The sequence below is a fragment of the Sus scrofa genome, chromosome 10 (assembly GCF_000003025.6).
Source record: "Sus scrofa isolate TJ Tabasco breed Duroc chromosome 10, Sscrofa11.1, whole genome shotgun sequence".
Lineage (NCBI taxonomy): Eukaryota > Metazoa > Chordata > Mammalia > Artiodactyla > Suidae > Sus > Sus scrofa.
The window spans coordinates 50681418-50702332 of NC_010452.4; the positions used below are offsets into that span (position 1 = coordinate 50681418).

General features: G+C 48.7%; 1 long non-coding RNA gene across 1 annotated transcript; it reads right to left on the minus strand.

Moving 5' to 3' along the window:
- Window positions 328-19780, minus strand: LOC110255587. Its single transcript, XR_002336138.1, has 3 exons — window positions 18854-19780; window positions 2377-2571; window positions 328-1458 (listed from the first exon to the last, which is right to left on the minus strand). It is a non-coding gene; the product is annotated as an uncharacterized LOC110255587 (long non-coding RNA).

Genomic DNA, 20915 nt, shown 5'->3' on the forward strand with positions numbered 1-20915 from the left:
GTTGGCGGCTCAGTCACACATTCGATAATACAACAAACAGCGACCTTGTCAAACAGGCAAAATAGAAACACTAGAGCTAATGACATTAGCAGAGTTACAATACGCCAAGAGCCTCCTATGCCAAATCAGTTTTTGAAGAAGTTGTCAAAACTAGGGAGTTGGGGAGTTCCTGTCGTGGCGCAGCAGAAATGAATCTGACTAGGAACCATGAGGTTTCGGATTTGATCCCTGGCCTCGCTCAGTGGATCAAGGATCCAGCATTGCTGTGAGCTACGGTGTAGGTCACAGATATGGCTCGGATCTGGCGTTCCTGTGGCTGTGGTGTAGGCCAGCAGCTGCAGTTCCAATTCGACCCCTAGCCTGGGAACCTCCATATGCTACAGGTGCAGACCTAATAGGACAAAAGACAAAAACAAACAAACTAGAGAGTTGGGTTATTTAAAGCAGCATAGAGACCTCAGAATTCAGGAGGCTAATAGCCTAGCTGCTATCATTTAAAATATGTTGAGTGAGTTTTGTTAAGTCTTCAGTATGGCTCATTATATTCTCCAATCCTATCGAAGGCACAGAAATAGCTGCTAAATGGTCCTACCAGCAGAATACAGATCTCTTGACCCATTGGGCTCATACCAGTGGTGGACTGGCTGGGGTCATCTTTAAATTGTTAATCAATATGGCCTTCGGTCCAAGGGAATCCTTGGGTGCATCTTCCTGTCCATCCCAGTGGAAGCCAAGGCCATGAGTTAGTACCACAAATCCACTGAATTCCATTAGGTGCAACCCAGAGACTCTGTAGTTGTCTGACCCAGTCTGTTCTAAACCAATCACAATCTCTAAGGGTAACAATATGTAAGCATTGCTCATAAGGCACCCAGCCGGATTCCCTCATGTTACTAAGCTGATCATCCTTAGTACGACTGGCCTCAACATAAACTTAAATGACCATAAGCCTGGTGTCAACCACATAAATCCATCCCACAATTGTGGGAGGTTTCCTTCTAATAAACAGGAGGTCACAGGTTTTGAGACTTAGATAAAAGAAAACTCGTATTTATGGTCATGATCAGAGCAGGTAATAGTAATTGGTCAGGTGAGAAAACCCTAACCTAGTAATAATTTCCTAAGGGCTAACTAATCAGAGACTTGGAGGGGAGAAATCCACCAAGTAACCTACAAGTACTGGACACAGGTAACTGGCCACAACTGCAACAACTGGATTTTTTAAATTAGCATAGGATCATGCTCATAATAGAAAAGCATTTGATTCATATGCAGAAGTCCAAGAAAGCAAGAAAACACCATAAATCCTACTAGTCAGGTCCAGCATCTTGGTCCAGCTGTCTGCTCCTGATGTCGTCATCTTCTCATCCTGGTGTAGTTTCTCTTCCACGCGAGCACTGTTTTAAGATGGTTTTGAGGTCAGCAGTCCTCTCTATGGACCAGTCCAGTGCAGGGGCCCTTTTTAAAGTGGAAAATAGGAATTCAAGCGTCAATTCTCTTTAGTTTTGCTGCCCGTGAGCTAGTTAAGAGTACCTGGTGAGGGCCTTTCCACCTGGCTTGGAAATAGTCGTATAAGTACTGTCTCTTCCATCATGCATAATCCCCTGGTTGCAGGTCCTGGGGCATCTGATCTTCATCCAGAGATAAATGACTGAGATAAGGTTTAGAAACAAGCTTAGAATGTCCTTTAGAAGCTCAGTTAAACTTTGCTACAATATAACATAATAGCAAAGAACTATCTGGGAAGTGAGTCTTAGTGAATACAGACCTCAATTACCAGAATTAAATTAATAGGTGTCCACTGAAACCTCTCTAAAATTACTCTTCTTGTTTTTATCAAAAACAGCCAAATTAATTTATTTACAAATTAAGTCATCTCAACAAACTTGGCCTGATGATTTATATAAATATAGTTGATCCTGTAGGCTTTTCTTTTTTTTTTTTTTTTTTTTTTTTGTCTTTTTTTTTTTGCTATTTCTTTAGGCCGCTCCCGCGGCATATGGAGGTTCCCAGGCTAGGGGTCGAATCGGAGCTGTAGCCACTGGCCTACGCCAGAGCCACAGCAACGCGGGATCCGAGCCGCGTCTGCAACCTACACCACAGCTCACGGCAACGCCGGATCATTAACCCACTGAGCAAGGGCAGGGACCGAACCCGCAACCTCATGGTTGCTAGTCGGATTCGTTAACCACTGCGCCACGATGGGAACTCCCTGTAGGCTTTTCTAAAAATTGCCTTTGCTAGAACTTTCATAAGGAATCTCAGACTGAGCTTTCAAAGGCCTCTCAGAGCAAGGCAAGTCAGACCAAATGCTTGTCAGAGATTTTGCCTTACATATTTAGGTGAATTATTCCCCTTTTAAGGTCCCCCAAATACCTTTCGATGCCTGCAGTCCAGCTGCGAGGTGGCTTTCTTAATTTATCTGATAAAGCTGCTGGGAACCTTAGAGTTTCCAGTCTGGAGGGATCAGGTACAGAGGAACGTGAAATATTTCAGTTCTGCTTCACAAAGGTATAATTTACCAAATTGCTGTAGATCATAATTAGCTTGAGGGGAAGGGTTTCTTTATACCTGGAAAACACAGATTTAAAGTACTATTTCAGATAGAAACCCTAAAAATTATAACCATATTCACCAGTTCACTCAGTCCAATGTAACAAATTTTTTTAAACAGTTTATGAAGCCAACAGGTTTCCCATTAGAATTCTTTAATTTATTACCCAGCTCAGCATTATGATCTGAAAATTAGACACTTGTACTTTTCAAAGAGTCCCTTCCATAGCTCTTTTTTATTTATTATTACTTTTTTTTTTTTTTTGATCTTTTTTTGTCTTTAGGGCCCCACACGTGGCATATGGAGGTTCCCAGGCTAGGGGTTGAATCGGAGCTGTGGCTGCCAGCTTATACCAAAGCCACGGCCACAGCAACGTGGCCATGTCTGCAACCTACACCACAGCTCTGGGCAACCCCAGATCCCCACCCCACTGAGTGAGGCCAGGGATCGGACCCAAGTCCTCATGGATGCTAGTCGGGTTTGCTAACCTCTGAGCCATGACAGGAACTCCTTCTATGGCTCTTTTTGAAGAGGAAGCATTTTTGCAAAGGCATCAGAGTAAAGCCATTAACTGTCTGCAATAACAAAAGACTTAAGAAGGCATGTTTAAAAAATCTGATAACAATGAAACTGACAAATATAGTTACTTCTGTGGCATAACATTTTAAGCTAATAACTAGAATTATAATACCAGGATAGGAGTTCCTGTCGTGGCGCAGTGGTTAACGAATCCGACTAGGAACCATGAGGTTGCGGGTTCGGTCCCTGCCCTTGCTCAGTGGGTTAACGATCCAGCGTTGCCGTGAGCTGTGGTGTAGGTTGCAGACGCAGCTCGGATCCTGTGTTGCTGTGGCTCTGGCATAGGCTGGTGGCTACAGCTCCGATTCGACCCCTAGCCTGGGAACCTCCATATGCCACTGGAGCGGCCCAAGAAATAGCAAAAAGACAAAAAATAAAAAATAAAATAAATAAATAAATAATAATAATAATAATATCAGGATATATCCAAATTTCAAAACCTATAGAATTTCTAGAATGTTTGTTAGTGACATTTATTCATACTACATAATCTGAGGCTTATTTGATAATACTCTGTGTATTTTGACATACAAAATAATCCTCACTAATTTAACATTTTCCCCCTGTGAGGTGCCTAGGAGCCCTCTGAAAAATCCCGAAGTTAGCTGATGTCAAAAGAATTTTAACCAGAATTTGATACGAAGTTCATCAAAAATACCAGTTTTTAAAAACCTCTCAGCAGGAGTTCCTGTCGTGGCGCAGTGGTTAACGAATCCAACTAGGAACCATGAGGTTGCAGGTTCGATTCCTGGCCTTGCTCAGTGGGTTGGGGATCCAGCACTGCCATGAGCTGTGGTGTAGGTTGCAGACGCAGCTCGGATCCCGTGTTGCTGTGGCTCTGGTGTAGGCCGGTGGCTACGGCTCCAGTTAGACCCCTAGCCTGGGAACCTGTTCATATTGCAACAGAACAAAGGGTGGGGGAAAAATGTATACATGTAAGGATAACTTGATCCCTTGCTGTACAGTGGGAAAAAAATAAAAAAATAAATAAAAATAAAAACTTTATCATACCAAGTTATTTTTCTTGATGGCAATTTTGTGACAGTTATAACAAGATCTTATTTAACTTCTATTAAACCCAGGTAAAATAAACATATTATACTTAAGGTTGATGACTCTAAAGTCATGTCTATATTAATTATATCAACAAAAATTAACTTTAATACCAGATATTAATTTAAATATTTCCCAGTTCATGTGAACATAAAATTAATTCTGGCCATTTGCCTTCTGTATTTTTGAGAATTTATATAAATGCTTAATTTCCTTTAAGCCAATTAAGTAGAGCTCATTTACAAGATAATTTTGATAATACCATCCAAAATTTGACATATATAATGCACACATGTATAGACAGACACAACCAGAGATCTCATAGATTCACTTTCTAAGCTTAGTTATGAATCGGATGTGATAATGTGCACCTCACTACTTTATAAATAACAGTTGGAATAAGGTTTTGGTTTTTGTCTTTTTAAGAGCCACACATACAGCATATGGAGGTTCCCAGACTTTGGGGTCAAACGGGAGCTATAGCCACTGGCCTACACCACAGCCACAGCAGCACTGGATCCTTAACCCACTGAGCGAGGCCAGGGATCAAACCCGTGTCCTCATGGATGTTAGTCGGGTTCATTAATCACTGAGCCATGACAGGAATGCCTGGAATAAGTTTTAAAAAGACTGCTTTTCCCATTTCCCCCACAGTCTCAGGAATTAGAGATGGTCTAGATAAGAGATCCTTAGAGCCCTGGTCTCAGGGCACAGGGAGAGGAAGAAAGTTCTTTTTTTTTCTTTTCTCCCCTAATTTACATATTTATTTTTGCTTTTTAGGACCACCCCCACAGCATATAGATGTTCCCAGGCTAGGGGATGGAATCAGAGCTATAGCTCTGAGCCTACAACACAGCTCATGATCTCCGACTCACTGAGCGAGGCAGAGATTGAACCCACATCCTCACGGATACTAGTCGGATTCATTTCTGCAAACGAACTCCGAGAAAACAAATTCTTCTGGTAGGACTTGTTCCCTCAGGGTCGGAATTCTGAAAAGATTTTTTTTCGCCTCAAGCTAGCTTTCTCTAACCACTGCATATACAATAAAAGAGCCCATTTGGGGCTACTTTTAGGGCATCTTTTTTCCTTTAATACTCAATTAAGTAGACACTTGCAGGGGGAGTTCCCATCGTGGCACAGCAGAATCGACGCCCCCCCCACCACCCCCCAAAGAAGAGGGGCATCAGAAAGCCATCTTCCCGCTAACACCTCAGCCAGGTTTATGTACAAACAAAACTTACACCTGCAAGTGCCTACCTTTTTGTTTTGTTTTGGTTTTTGGTTTTTAGGGCTGCACCTGGGGCACATGGAGGTTCCCAGGCTAGGGGTCTAAACAGAGTTACAGCTGCCTGCCTACACCACAGCCACAGCCACACAGGATCTGAGCCGCATCTGCGACCTACACCACGGCTCACGGCAGTGCTAGATCCTTAACCCACTGAGCGAAACCAGGGATCAAATGTGCATCCTCGTGGATGCCAGTCAGATTCCTTTCTCCTGAGTCACGACAGGACCCCCCACCCCCAGTATCTTTCAACCATCACCCCGCCCTCGCCTCTGCCCTATGTCTTTCAACTAGGGGCAGCTAGCTGCTACACACTGCCAAATACAGCACAGGGTTATCAACCAATACAGGAGATCTGAGGGCCAGAAGAGACTCACCCAGATTCATCTGGACTCCCTGAGGATGTGCCCTGGGCACAAGGGCCTCTGCGGGTACCAAGGCTCTGAGTCCTCATAGAGTTCAGGCAAAGGAGAGAAGTCTACTCTGGCTCCTTTTTCATCACTGCCAACTGTCAACTGAAATACATATGCACAATCTAAAAGTTGAGAGTTAAGTTTTATTTGGGGGCAAAATGAGGACTATAGCCCAGGAGGCAGCATTTCGGAGAGCTCTGAAAAACCACTCCAAAGAGGCAGAGGGAAGGGCCGTATACACGCGGTTTCGGCGAAGGGGGAGGCACATGCCGTCAAGAACACATTTCGCAGAAGGTCACAGCTAGTCTTGTGAAGATTATGGCTCATCATGAGGAGCAGGTGTCACCATGAAAGATTTTAGTGCTTTTACGAGATATGAGGAGATGCAAGAAATGAGCTCATCAAATCGTCTGAAAATATCTATCTCAAGACCCATTCTGCCAGGTTTTCCCAGAGCACAGAGGGCCTCACTTCTCATTTCAGGGGCTGCTGAGGGCTGGCAGCTGCAGCGGCTCATGAGTTCAATCCTCAAAGAGGCCGATTGCACAGGCCACTGTGGACCCTGACTCCAGAATGGAGTGAATCAGATGTGCTTGAATAAAGAAGGTACAGCTGTGGCCTCTCTCCCAACCCCAATTCCAGTGTCTAAAATCAGAGGTAAGAAAGAATTGTCAAGACATAGCCGAGGAGCGGTTCTTGGCCAGGACATTTCCTCAACGCCTCTGCCACCACACGTGTGATGGCAGAGGCTCACTCGGGGTGCGGAGGCTGCCAGGCACTGCCAATTCTGTTCTCTATGCCTCAACACCGCCTTGGCACAGATGCCCTGCGCAACAGAGGTGCTTCTACACTTCTCAGCCTGCCTCCTGGCAGGTGTGGCCACAGGACTAGGTGGGGCCCATCATCTACAAGTGGGTCATGCAACTTCCAGCAAGTGTTTCCTTAAAGGGAGGGACGCATGCCTCTCCCTGCCTCCCTCTTCCCACCTGGAGCTTCAATAGCCCTCTTGAGCCATGAGGTGACAGAGACAAGAGCCTCGAGAGGCAGCCTGCACATCTGACCCCGCAGACTGCCTGCTACCCCAGCTGTGGACCCCACCTCTGGGAGGCCCGGGCCTGGGAAAGGGACGGACTGCTTTCCAGTTTATTTTGGGTTTTCTATCATGTGCAACTGAGCCTAGTCCCAGATGATGCCGAACTATGACATCCCTCTCTTCCGGAAGGGGAAGCTGAGGCAGAGCGGTTCGGTCACTGGTCCAAGGTTTGGCAGCTAGGAATGCAAATGGTTTTCCACCCCGACCAGACGGCCCACCTGTGCTCACAGACAATGGCACTGGGATTCATCCAAGTGACTCCAGCGATTCCAGTGTTTGAGTAATGCAGAATTTTAGAACTTATAAAATATAGATATTTCTGGGGTTCCAGCTACAGGGCAATAGGATCTGCGGCCTCTCTGGAGCACTGGGATGCAGGTTGGATCCCCGGCTTGACACAGTGGGTTAAGGATCTGGTGTTGCCATAGTTTGTACCTGTGGCTCAGATCTGATCCCTGGCCCAGGAACTCCATATGCCTCAGCGAGGCCGAAAAAGATTTTAAAAAGAAAAAAAGTTAGATATTTCTATCTCCCTCTCTTTTTTTTTTTTGGCCACACACATGGCATGATGTTGAATTTCCCCAGCCAGGGATCGAACCTGCACCACAGCGGCAACCTACGCTGCTGCAAAGACAACACTGGATCCCTAACCCGCTGTGCCACCAGGGAATTCTTCTATCTCTTTACAATGAACTAAGAGCACGAAAGTAAATAAAAAATAACAGGTTAGTATTATGCATCTGAATAAAACTTAAGCCACTTGAGGATTTTAGATTGTGATATATCAGAGGTTTTTCTTTCTACCTGAGGTCTTTCTAAAATGAGAGAATTTACTGGGTGAAGTATAGCAAAAAGAAAATATACAGGACATCAGAAAACAATTTTCAATTTTAAACAGTCTTAATCTCTCTTAAACACTTTTTTTTTTGAGGGGGGCGGATTACAGTGTCCAGCGACTTGATGTGGGATCTCAGTCCCCAAACCAGGAATTGAACCTGGACCACAGCAGCGAAAGCGCTGAGTCCTAACCACTAGACCACCAGGAAACTCCCTCGTACATAGAAAATTTAAACATGCTTTTAAATACTAACTCTGAGCCATTTCCGAAAGCAATCTCGGTTTCCCATGGGAAAGCCAAAATCAGAGAAAGAGCTCTGAGAAGTAAAACTCCCTTAAGAAAAAAAATGCTTTGATTTAAGTAGTTTTATTTTCTACAAACAAAATCCATTTCCTAGTGCAATAAAATACGTATTTTCTATGTTTTAAACCCAGCAACACTGCCAAGCTCAACTCCTACTTGAAATCCAAACGATAGCTTGGGGCATACAATTTTTTTTTCTCTCTCAAAAATGAAACAGAGAGAACACACCAGATCCTTACAGCCTGGCACTGAGCGCCGGGCATTCGTTCCCTTGCCATGTTCTAGGGCAGTTGCTCTTGTGTCCTCCAGGCTTTCTCTCGGATGGCAAACCCTTGGCTCTGCAGATGACACCTGGATTCTTCCTCGACTCAATGTCTCCTGCCTTCTTGTTGCTTCCCAGCTTCTGGAAGCTGCCTACTGACATCAGTGCCATCCTCCCGACTTCAGAGCCTCAAGCCCCCCTCTCATCTCTTCTCAGCAGTCCCCTCAGTCACCTTCTCCTTATCTCTGGAATATTGGCCACCTCCCCTTAGGTACCATTTTCCAGCCCCGGTTCCCACTGGGAAGGATGCGAGGAAAGGTCTGGGGGGAGAGGGGAGCTGAAGGGCCACTTGCTCAGAGAAGCTCCCTGCCTTTGCTTTTTGTCTTTTCAGGGCTGCACCCACAGCACATGCAAGTTCCCAGACGAGGGGTCGAATCCGAACTACAGGTTCTAGCCTGCATCACAGCAACATGGGCTCCAAGCACCTACACCACAGCTCACAGCAACGCCAGATCCTTAACCAACTGAGCAAGGCCAGGGATCGAACGTGCATCCTCATGGATACTAGGTGGGTTCTTGATCCTGCTGAGCCACAACAGGAACTCCCTGACTTTGCTAATTCAGTGGCAAGAAGATGGTCTGACAGAAAGCCACGTCCATCCCTTCCTGCTCTGGTGGCTGTCCCTGCGAGGGGAGGGCAGCCTGAGCTCCAGGTGGGCCCAGAGCTGGAGTCACCTGTGTGCTGCTTGCTGTCGGCCAGGCTGCAGCCTGTGCAGGTCTTTACCTGAGTGGACTGGCTCTTCTCCCAGAACTAGCTGGCTGTCATACCACGGGGGGGGGAACCAGGAGTGGGTGGCATCCTCTTTGGAAGAAGCTGCAGCAGGACCATTCTGCAGAGACCATGAAGGGGCGGGGTTCATGCGCGGGGTGGTGGACAGTGTGGCTGCCCCCACAGCGCTGGTTCCCTGGGACAGCGGGGGCGTGTCAAGCCGTGTCATAGGCTTTAGTGGGACTGAACCTTAGACAGTAACGGAGCTCATTTTTTAAATCCTTGGTCTCTAGTTAAAAAAACAAAGTTTGGAACATAGTATGAAAAAAGTATATATATTTTATATATATTATTATGTGTGTATATATATATATATATACACACATAGACACACCTAATAATACACACATACACACATATATGACTGGGTCACTTTGCTGTACAGCAGAAATTGAAAGGCCATTGTAAATCAACTATAATAAAAACATTTTTTAAAATGATTTACACCTCCCCCCCAAAAAAGTCTTTTTAAAAAAAAAAAATGTTGTCAGTTTTTCTCAGTGCTCCATCTTGCCAGAAGCATCTGGTATTGCTATGGCAACAGAACGAGGGCCGCGTGCTTGGCTGCGTGAGCAATGGCTAACACAGATGGAATTCAGAGATTTCCTTCTCGTGAATGTCATCCGTGGGCAAGCAGATTGTTTTAATTTTGCAGAAGGCAGAGGTGGAACGAAGAGGCAAGAGAAGTGAGGCTCTGGGCCAACTGGAAATACAGTCACCACACCTCGGTCCTTCCTCATCAGCCTCCGAGAACTGTCCCCTGAGCTTCTGTGCGGCTGCAGTCACACCCACGAGCCCGCTCACCTCCTAGCCTCCATCTCCCCCCATCCCTCCTACGCTGCCGCTTCCAAAATGCTTCTCAAGTTGCAAATTGTGTCACTTTTCAGCTCAAAATCCTCTCACGCTTTCTTTTTGCCTCGAGAAACATCACAACCTTTGTTGCTCAGTGAGCACGGCCCTTCTTATCTTGGTTCCCACCTACTTTCAGAATCACCTCTCCCCCTCCCCTCAGGCACCAGCCCAACCGAACAGCATGTGTCTGGCCCAGCTCCTGCAGCCCCCTGCCTCCGGGGGCGGAGGGGGTTGGCGCCGTCCTCCTGGCCCTGCCGGGCACTCTGGCTCCAGGGGGCTTTGTGCCTTTTTGCTGTCCCACCTCTCCTGCCAGATTTTGAGTTCTTTGAGGACAGAGGCTGAGTTTCCCCCATGGACCTCACGCAGTTGCCAGGTAACAATGAGATTAAGTGATGCTGCAGGCTCTGTGCCTGAGAGGCAGGTCAGCAGTGGCAGAAGCCACCCTCTCAAAACCCCAAGGAATTCCAGGTGGCTGTGGTCAGCACCTCCTCAAGGGCCAAGGGCCAGCATACCAGACACACATCATTAGAGGCCCTGAGCACAGCGTCGAGGGCCCCGCTCCCCTTGTGCCCCCAGGACACCCAGCCCAGTCCTGGGCAGCTCCCAAGAGGGCAGCTGCTTGGGCCCTGCAGCCACGCACCTGGCGTCCTCCGTATCCACTGTCTGCCTGGTTCCCAACTACTGGCCCAGCAACACAGCTCCGATGACAGCTTCCCTGCAGAGCACAGCTTCTCTCCCGGAGGGAGTGACCTTTTCAGGGAACAGGGCCTCTGGAAACCATGCCTGGAGCTCACGCGGGGTTTTCTGAAGTGGGCACGTCAGGCTGGACTCCAGCATGGGAGCAAGAACCCCGTTTGTCTCAGAAAAATGCGGCAGGTGCTTCAAAACTGGCTCTGGGCCTCCAAGCTGCTGGGGACAGAGGCGGTGCCAGGGACTCAGGCCCATCCATCTGCACCCTTCTCTCCTGGGGCCCCTCTCAGCAGGCCTGGCAGCTTTGTGGGCACATGGCCCTCCTCACAGGGGGCTCCTGCTCAGCGCCCACCTCCGCCCTGCTGCTGAGGGAGCAAGGAGTCTCAGGTCACGGCCCTCCACCCCCAGGCACCCTGCTCAAAGGGCAGGTCCCTGACACCCTGCGGAGGGGAGGAGCCAGGCAGGCTCCCCCGTCACCCCAGGCCTTTCCTGCCTCACCAAGCTTCAGAACCAACAGGTGCACTTTTCCAGCAAAGCCCTGGCCTCAGCCCCAGAGTTACCTCTTCTGGGTGCCCACGCTTGAGACCACGGCTGTGAGGGCAGCACTCTGCAGCCTGCCATGGCCGGGGCCTCTTCTCCCTGCTTCCAGACCCGACTTGTGACAGGGGGCCTAAAGGGTCAGAGTCTGAAAAGCTAAATTGTGGGGGCACAAAAGAGGGAGCCAGGGAGCGAGGGTTGAGGAAGGAGGCCTGGTGACAGGGATGTGGGCCACCTCCTCCTTCGGCCCCCAGAGGCCATGGTGTCATGGTCACCTGCCCACAATAGGGGCTGCCCTGAAAGGGAGTGGCTTTGGTGGGGGGAGTGGAATACAACCCACAATCTTCCAAGGCCAAGGGCTGCACCAGTGCAACCCAGCGGTCCTTACTGAGCCCTGTCCTGAGAGACCAACACAAAGGCCGTTCAAGACGAGTGCTTCTCGGCACAGCTGACACTCGGACCGGGTCATTCTTGGTTGTGGAGGCCTGTTCTGGGCATTGTACGACAGCACCCTGGCCCCTGCCTGAGCACCCATGGCCTCTACCTACTAGATGCCAGGAGCACCCCTAGGACCCCAGCTGGGAGACCCCAAAATTATCTCCAGACATTCCAGGCTGTCTCCTGGAGGCAAATCCCCTCTGTCTATCATCCCAGGAGACAGAGTTATTGGTCGCCAGGAGATGGGGAATTGGCTCAGCCACAGGGGTGTCAGTGGTATCAACAGGAAACTCCATGCATGCTCAGTGAGAACACCCCAGGCTCCGTGCTCACAGGCATATCCTAGTAGAAGCACTCTAAAAAGACGCCACAGCAGAATATCCATCGACAGATGAATGGATTAAGAAGATGTGGTGTATATATACACAATGGAATACTACTCGGCCATAAAAAAGAACAACATAATGCCATTTGCAGCAACATGGATGGAACTAGAGACTCTCATACTACGTGAAATAAGTCAGAAAGAGAAAGACAAATACCATATGATATCACAAATCTGGAATCTAATATATGACACAAATGAACCTTTCCACAGAAAAGAAACTCATGAACTTGGAGAACAGACTTATGGTTACCAGGGGGAAGGGGGAGGGAGTGTGATGGACTGGGAATTTGGGGTTAATAGGTGCAAACTATTGCCTTTGAAATGGATAAGCAATGAGATCCTGCTGCATAGCACAGGGAACTATATCTAGTTCCTTTTGATGGAGCGTGGTGGAGAATAATATGAGAAAGTGAATGTATATGGATGTATGTGTAACTGGGTCACTTTGCTGTACAGTATAAAATTGACAGTACACTGTAAGCCAACTATAATGAAAAAAATAAAAATCATTATTAAAAAAATAAATTAGAATACTTAAAGTTAAAAAAAATAAAAAATAAAAAAAAGATGCCAGGGTAGAATTTTTTGGGGGGGTACAACATGACATTTTTTTTGCAGACAAAAATGCCACACCCTCCTCCACTGTCCTCATGTGGCTCTGGGGGCACAGGCAAGGTTTCAAGCTGAGAGTTCCTTAAACACATAGGTAACATTTCACATTGCTTGTACTCAGGCACAAGTGTCAGCAGAGAATTTGCAGGAGCTACGTGGGGGTGGGGTGACAGCAGCGGGTTTGGATTTTACTTGAATGCACCTGAATGAGCTGTTGACACCGATAAGTGGAAATGCAACAGAAAGTCACGGTGGATTAATCACTTGAGTACAAATTATCAATTGCACAAACATAGGACAGAGATGGGCAGCTTGACATCTACACACGTGGAAAAGGCTCCAGGGCTTTTGCTGACGGCCAGAGAGTGACCTATGCTCAGAATCTGATGCAGCCATGGGGACTCAGATAGAAACCCCATCTTCAGACTAAGAGCGGGAACCCTCTCTCGAGGCTCTGCCTGGAGTCTTAGGTTCAGATTTTGATTAAAACACACTGCTACCTGCTGGCTGACTACTCTTCCTAGGTGGAACCCTGGCTTTGGTGAACTCACCCGAGTCATCCTCAGTTCCCTGCTTCCTTCCCCACCCACTTATCTGCAGCTCTGGGGGCCTTCATCTGTGCTGTGGGCAGTGCAACATCCTCCAGAGATCCCGCAAGTGGAAATGAAAAGGCGTCAAGTTCACGGTGAGGAGAGTGAACAGTGTGGCCGAGGGAGAGAGGGTTGCCTTGCATGGATTCCCACTCCTGCCTGTGGGGTTGAGTGCCCAGGGGATCCACCTTGGTTCTTCACTCTGGCATCTGTAACAAAGGCCACAGTCATTTATACTCTCACAGTTCTAGTGGCTGGAAGTTCAGGACCAGGGTGCCAGCTTGGTTGGGATCTGCTGTGAGCTCTTCCTGGTTTGCAGATGCCCACCTTCCTCAGGTGTCTTTTCTTAGAAGGGCATTAATCTCAACACAAGGGCTGCACCTTCATGACCTCATCCAACCCACATTACCTCCTGCCTCCAAATACCAATCACAACAGGGGTTAGGACGTCAATACACCACCTTAGGAGGGACACCAGCATTCAGTCCATACAGGTCTGGCCTCTAATACTTGGAATTCCACCACTGGATGCTTTATCCTTTGAATAAACATTGCCCTCTTCCTATAGCCCTAAAGGGAAACATTAATTTCTAGTGCTTTATCACTTTCCCCTAAATAGGAATGATGGGGGATAGGGAGTAGTTCCCTTCAGGGAGGCCCTGAAAAGAAGACAAATGCTATCTGCCTAACACATTCATCCAGGACCATGGGCCGCATAATGCGGTGAGGTGTGTGCGTGTGTGCGCCTGCGCACTTGTACAGCTCTGGACAAAGCTGAGATGAAGGAAGTTGGATTTAGTGAGGAGCAGTTTGTCTCCTGGAGGAAGTTCCATAAGTGACCACCAGGTGGCAGCAAGTGAACAGTTGTTTCCTAAAATGTAACAACTCAAGGGGTGTCTTTAAGCTCTGGATGTCACGGGTGGCAGAAATTTGCGATTCACCCACCCGGTTCCACCAGGGTCCACGGAAAAGCATGGTCTCTCATGTTCTTTGGAAGCTCCTTTGGGCTCCTCTGTGTGTGTGTGTGTACAGGGACTTTAATTCCTGCACTGAAATTTTTACTGAGTACTTCACACCACTTGGGGGAGTGCCAGCTCCCCCGAGGATTACACAGTAGAGGGTGTTCAGAGCAGGGCCCCTGATGGAGGGCTTCTGGAGAGAGGATTCCAGGCAGAGGAGCAGTTTGTGGCTGGGGCTTGTTTCATGGGCAGACCAGACAGCAGGGCAGCTGGAACAGAGGGAGCACCTTGGCAGGTGGTTTGAGCTGAGGTGAAGGGCTGGTAATAGCCAGATCCCGCAGGGCAAGAATGTCTTGCTTTGTTTGAGAGGGTCTCCTTGAAGAATTTTAGACAAATGGGGCAGAAGGAGGGCAGAGCACTTTTTCTGGTGTCCCTCACTGAAAGGACATTCTTCCTCTAGAACCTGGCCAGGCTCCTTCCACTGCGTGACCCTGTTCCTTGGTGGAAATGAAGATTGTCTGATTGCAGCCACCGTACAAGGACCTATGTATTCCCGAAAGTCTCATTCCCTGACTCCATCTCCAGGTGCGTGAACTCTGAGTGTAAAATAGTCCCTCTTGGCTTGGTTTACCTGAGCTGATGGCAAGGGCGAAAAAGCACTTCTCAAGGTACTAGTTCTGTTTCAGAAAGAGCAAGGACCAGGCCCGAAAGGCCCTTTTCTGCCTCTCCTTTTAGATCTATTGATAGGGATGGAGTGGGCTAGTTACACAGGCAGTTGTAGGAGTCCCAGTGGGGGACCATAGATAAAGAGGGAAAGCTCAGGAACTTTGGGAGACCACTGTGAGTTAATAATTGTTCAAGAAATCCATCAGAACAAAGCAGGCTTGCTTAAGTATAAAACCATAAATAAAAGCATGAGATATGCCTCAGGTCATTAAACGGAAGATCAAATGGGGCCTGCATTCGAGTTCAGCAGGATAATGATCTTTAGGACCTCGTACAGGAATTTAAGGGAGAGAGGACATTCCAAATAGGGGACCCTCATTATAGGGAAACCCGAGATGATTCAGCATATTTTAGCATCTGTTACCACCCTTCTGCTGATCTGGGTAAGCACCATGACAGTCCTAGTTTGACCTCATAGGTCAAAAAGTCTCCTACCCGGAGTTCCCGTCATGGCACAGTGGTTAATAAATCCGACTAGGAACCATGAGGTTGCGGGTTCGATCCCTGGCCTTGCCCAGTGAGGTGAGGAACCGGTGTTGCCGTGAGCTGTGGTGTAGGTCGCAGACGCGGCTCGAATCCCACGTTGCTGTGGCTCTGGTGTAGGCCAGCAGCTACAGCTCCAAATAGACTCCTATCCTGGGAACCTCCATATGCCGCGAGAGTGGCCCAAGAAATGGTAAAAAGACCAAAAAAAAGAAAAAAAGTCTCTTTACCCGATACAAAGGAGGCACTAATAAGGTAAGCCTGACGTCTACTCAAAGAATGAGGAAGGGGGGGGGTCTTTTCCCACTTCCCCCTTCCCTTGGCTTATAGAACTGTAGCCCCCTAATCCTCCGGGCTGAGCCTCCTCACCTGCCTGCTTGCATCCCTCACAAGTGTCCTCTATCTTGATCAATCTATTTCTTGCCTATCACTTTGTCTTTCACTGAATTCCTTCTGTGCGGAGGCACAACGAACCTGAGTCTCAGTAAGTACAGATAGCAGGTGAGGGATTCTAATTAAAAGAAAAAAAAAAAAAAAAAAGAAACCATGGGTTCACGTCCCAGTCTAGGTGTGGGCTGGGTTTGAGTCAGAGGTGCTTTGGTTTCATAGTCAGCCTTAAGGAGCAGCACTGAAAACCCCTTTAAGTGCCGGCTCAAACAGAATATGATTAAACAGCCGCTATGGAGAAGCAGTTAATGCAGGACTGGGCTCATCCACACGCTACTTGATCTGTGTTTCTACTGCCCTATTGGCAAAAGTACAGATTGTTTTCTGTTGCCCGTCCTCATAGAAAAGGGACTTCATCTTATTTGTCTAATATGCAATATTAGTAGGTAAAGCCTGTGAATCAAGCCAAGATGGGGACTGAAGGACGAGCGCTGGGTGTGGCGATATGGAGACTTGGGGACCACTAGACGGAGAGGTTCCAGGGAAGGGGCGGGAATGAGGGGGAGACCCAGAAACGGCTCTGCAGAAGGTCTTCTCTGAAGCAAAGAGAGAAACTGGGAGCAGGGGCAAGGAGCTGGGCACCTGTCTCTATACCCAGGATTCCAGGTGAAGCGGCTGCGGGAGGGGCGGGCAGGGCCGCTGGAAGAGCTGAACCTCTGAGGACTAAGGAAGGGTGAGGGGCTGTTGGGAGATTTCACTGCACCCTCCCCACCTTCTTCCTCTACCAGAGTGAGATCAGAGACAGGCTTTCTCCCACCAGGGCTTTCTCTGCTTGCTGCAGGTGTCCTTGTTTCTGAACCCTCCTGCCCTGTGCCCAGACCCTGTGTCACTTAAATCGTTTTCATGTCCTCATGAGCCACCCTCCCACGGGCCTCCTCCCCACCAAGAGTGGTTCTGCACTTCTGCTTTCCAGCGTTCTACCTTCATAACTGATACATCAGAGACCCAGATGCAGCATTTGAAATAATCACCAAAATGATATTCATCAAGTGGGGCCTCTGTAACAAATGCACTTGAAATGTCTCAGCGAACCACTGTGGGGACTTCCAGGATTTCCAGATGCTAAGGCAGGAGCTACAGCTATATTTTCTTTCTCTCTCTCTTGTTTTTTTGCTTTTTTAGGGCCACACCTGTGGCATATGGAGGTTCCCAGGCTAGGGGTTGAATGGGAGATACAGCTGCTGACCTACACCACAGCCACACAGGATCCAAGCCATGTCTGCGACCTACACCACAGCTCACGGATCACCGGATCCTTAACCCATTGAGCAAGGCCAGGGATCGAACCCACAACCTCAGGATTACTAGTCGGATGTTTCCGCTTCGCCACAATGGGAACTCCAGCAGTTGTGTTTTCTTGATGTCAGATCCTTCAATTAATCCAAGTGCAAAAGCACTTGGATACAGTACATGTTAGCTGCCTGCAAACCACACAAGCTCTAATTCAGCCAGTGTTGGAACCCCACAGCACTGGAAGTATCAAAACATAAGCAAACTCTAAAAAGCACAGGTGACACAAATTATCTGTTGGGAGGGGGGAAAAATGTCCATAAATTCCACCAATTTATTTTAAACATTTGGAAAGTTTTTTTGGGAAAAAAAAAATCAGTGGTGGTGGCTGCCATCATTTTCAAGGGTGAATCTGCTGTCAGGTGGTAATAATCACCTTTTATTTTTAAGAGATGGCATCTTCTCAATACTCCTAGCACCGCTGCTTTCCTAGTGTGAGGCTGTGATCCTCAACCCTGGCTTCCTTAGAATCACCTGGAAAGATTTGCCAATCCCCCGCGCAGGTGGCACCTCAGGCACTGATGTAGAATCTCTGCAGATAGGACCCAAGCCTCAGCATTTCTGAAGCCTCTCTCATCCTAGCATCTCGAAGGCTCTCTAGCAAAACCCCCAAAAACGTCTTTTAGGAGCCTCTTACCCCTGGGACTGCAGAGGGAGCACTTCAGCTAGGTACCAGGATTGGGGGCTGCCAGAGAGGCGTGGTCTAGAGGGCGTGGCCGCAGGGTTGGGCGTGGGAACAGGGGCGGGGCCCGGTCGAGAGAGGCGGGGCCTCCGGAAGTTGAAGGTCTCAGCGGTCCTTGCCCCACGCCCTTCGGGTTTCAGCTCTACCCACCTGGGCTTGGGAGGGGGAAAGAGTTGCCATCCCACTTCCCGACCCAGTTTCACCTGCCTTCCAACGATGCTAGATGAGAAGGTTGGTTCACCGAGCTGATTGCCTCTCTACCTACCCCTCCTTTTGAAGATGAGGCAGCCCACATTTGCCATCTAGTAATCCCGAATGGGACGACTTTCTCCGTGTTGGGTATTCGTTAGCTCCAGGAATGAAAAACCACCCACTGAGCAGAATGGTCAAGGGCTCAACACCTCAGCCCCCCCCCAGACAGGCGTCCTGCACTTTCCCCAGCCTGTGTGTTCTGCAGCGTGACGGCCAGGGAAATGGCAGTAACTTTCTCACAGGGCTTTCGTGAGCCTTAAAAGGCAATATATGCAAAACACATTAGCCCATAACCTGGCCCACGATAGGCGACAGATGGCAGTTGTTGTTGATGTGTTCACAGACATGAGGATTAAAGTCTCTCCCATATATGCGAGCCCATTAGACAAATTAAGCATCTTGTGTCAATCTAAGGGCGGCACTGTGAGCAACCCTGCCTGCTGGTGGACCTGTGGGGCATAACCTGACATTTCTACCCCCAGGATGAGTTGTCTCTAAAATGGCTCTGGAGCCCAGCAGAGTCTGGGATTCTTTCCTCAAAAGCGCCCTTGTAATTACTTTCTTTTGGACCGTATTCCCTCAGGGGCTCTTGGGCTGCAGCCACAGCCTTCCAAAGCCTGTACTTGTTCAGCTTTAAAACCGAACAAGAGCCTGGAGTCAGAGACATCAGTGGCTTAATGGACGGGGGAACTTACCCGTCCGAAGCCAGGTCCTGGATCCACACCCCACCGTATGCAGTGGATGATGGGTAGACCGTGGCCGCAGGCTTCGCTCCTAAGGTGGAGGGGAGGTTGCCAGTTATGGGGGAACTCGGGTCAGGTGGGCTCATTGGTCACCAGGGAAACCAGGGAGGGGCACAGCCCTCACTGCCCCTTTGGTAAGAACAATCTCCAGCTGGGCCAGGAGCCAAGTCTGTGGGAAGGTCGGTCAAGGGCATAGGGTCCAGGTGAGGCAGACATGGGTCGGGCTGGGGATGGACAGAGAGTAAGAGAACAGCCATCCTGAGTGGCCCAACCAGACACTCCGTCCCTTCATATATTGCATGCCCTTACAATCTTGGTCCGCCCCCCTTGGGCAATATCCTTGGGGTCAGCTATGTAGGGGCCACTGCATCCAGAGACCACCCATACGATCCAGAAAATCACCTGGTTCTCACACACCCAGAGCCACGCCCATAGGGAGAAGCGCTCTGGCTGTAAAAGGAACATTCTGGTGGCCTAGTCAGGGGTCAGGGGTCACAGTACAGGACTGCCCCCCATGTTATGTTCAGTGCCATAGGGATGGACCCAGTAAGTCTTTCCAAACAAAAACACAAAACCCAGTTAGTCCCAATAATTGGACTTGTGTGTCCAGAAGCCAATCTATTCCACTCCACACAGCATAGCTCAGGGTGCGGGGCAGGGGGTGGGTCAAGGGCAGTCAGGTGTGCAGTGATGTTTACCAACGGGGGGCCTTCTAATGTACTGACACGCGAGACAGGAAAGTCGCGTGAGTCTTCCCCTCAGGGTCAGGGGTCCCCACACAGTCCCAGTAGCCAGGTTGACTTTTCATGGGCGTCCAGAGGAGGACAACAAGGGCACCTCACTGTGGACCCAGCGATTAGACTCGTGTCACAGTGAGACCAGGGTTGCTGAAAGCCCTTCAATAGGTTCCCTTCACTCAGACTAGGGACAAAATGTAAGACATCTAACAGGCACAGCACAGGGGAGAGCGTGATCAGGGAGCAAAATACAAGTAGTAACTGCATTCTGAGATAATTACTGTGCTTGCGAGTGGTTTTTGTCCTGGTCTGCAAGACAGTTCAGAAAACTCAACTTTTCCGTAATACGGAACACGTCTAAGATTGTGTCTACAATGGCCACCTCGTTTCACCTTGCGTGTCTGAACCACAGTTACTCCATTCTGACTCTCAGATGCATTCCCTTCCTCAATGGCCAAAGCAGATGTAAAATCCACAGACTGGCTGCTCTGCTGAGTCAAATTTAAATTAAACCACGTGTGTAAGACTTCTGACTTCCCTATACCTCAATACTGCCGAATTTTCCAATTCCCCTGCCCCTGCCCCTGCCCTCCAATTCGTTTTCTTTTTTGGACTCCCCAGGGCATATTGAGTTCCTGGGCCAGGGGTCAGACCTGAGCCACAGTTGGGACTTACCCAACAGCTACACCAATACCGTATCCTTAACCCACTGTGCCTGGCCAGGGATCGAACCTGTGTCCCAGCACTCCAGAGACACCACAGATCCCATTGCATCAGAGAGGGAACTCCTCTTTACCTTTTTTTTTTTTGTCTTGTTGCCATTTCTTGGGCCTCTCCCGTGGCATATGGAGGTTCCCAGGCTAGGGGTCGAATTGGAGCTGTAGCTGCTGGCCTACACCAGAGCCACAGCAACGTGGGATTCGAGCCGCATCTGCGACCTACACCACAGCTCACGGCAACGCCGGATTCTTAACCCACTGAGCAAGGCCAGGGATCGAACCCGAAACCTCATGGTTCCTAGTTGGATTCGTTAACCACTGAGCCATGACGGGAACTCCCTCTTTACCTCTTTTTAATTGCAAATCTTTCAATAGAAAGTACTGAAGATCAAAGGATTTGTCCTGCGATGCTGGGATGCTGGCTCTACCCCAGGTTTAGATCAAGTCCCTCGGTGCTAGGACCCCTTTATATTCACCTAGTCACCCACCTTGGGGGAAAACTAATGAGATCTCATGAAGAGGCTGAGATATGTTAATGGGGAAATACTTATTGGCCAT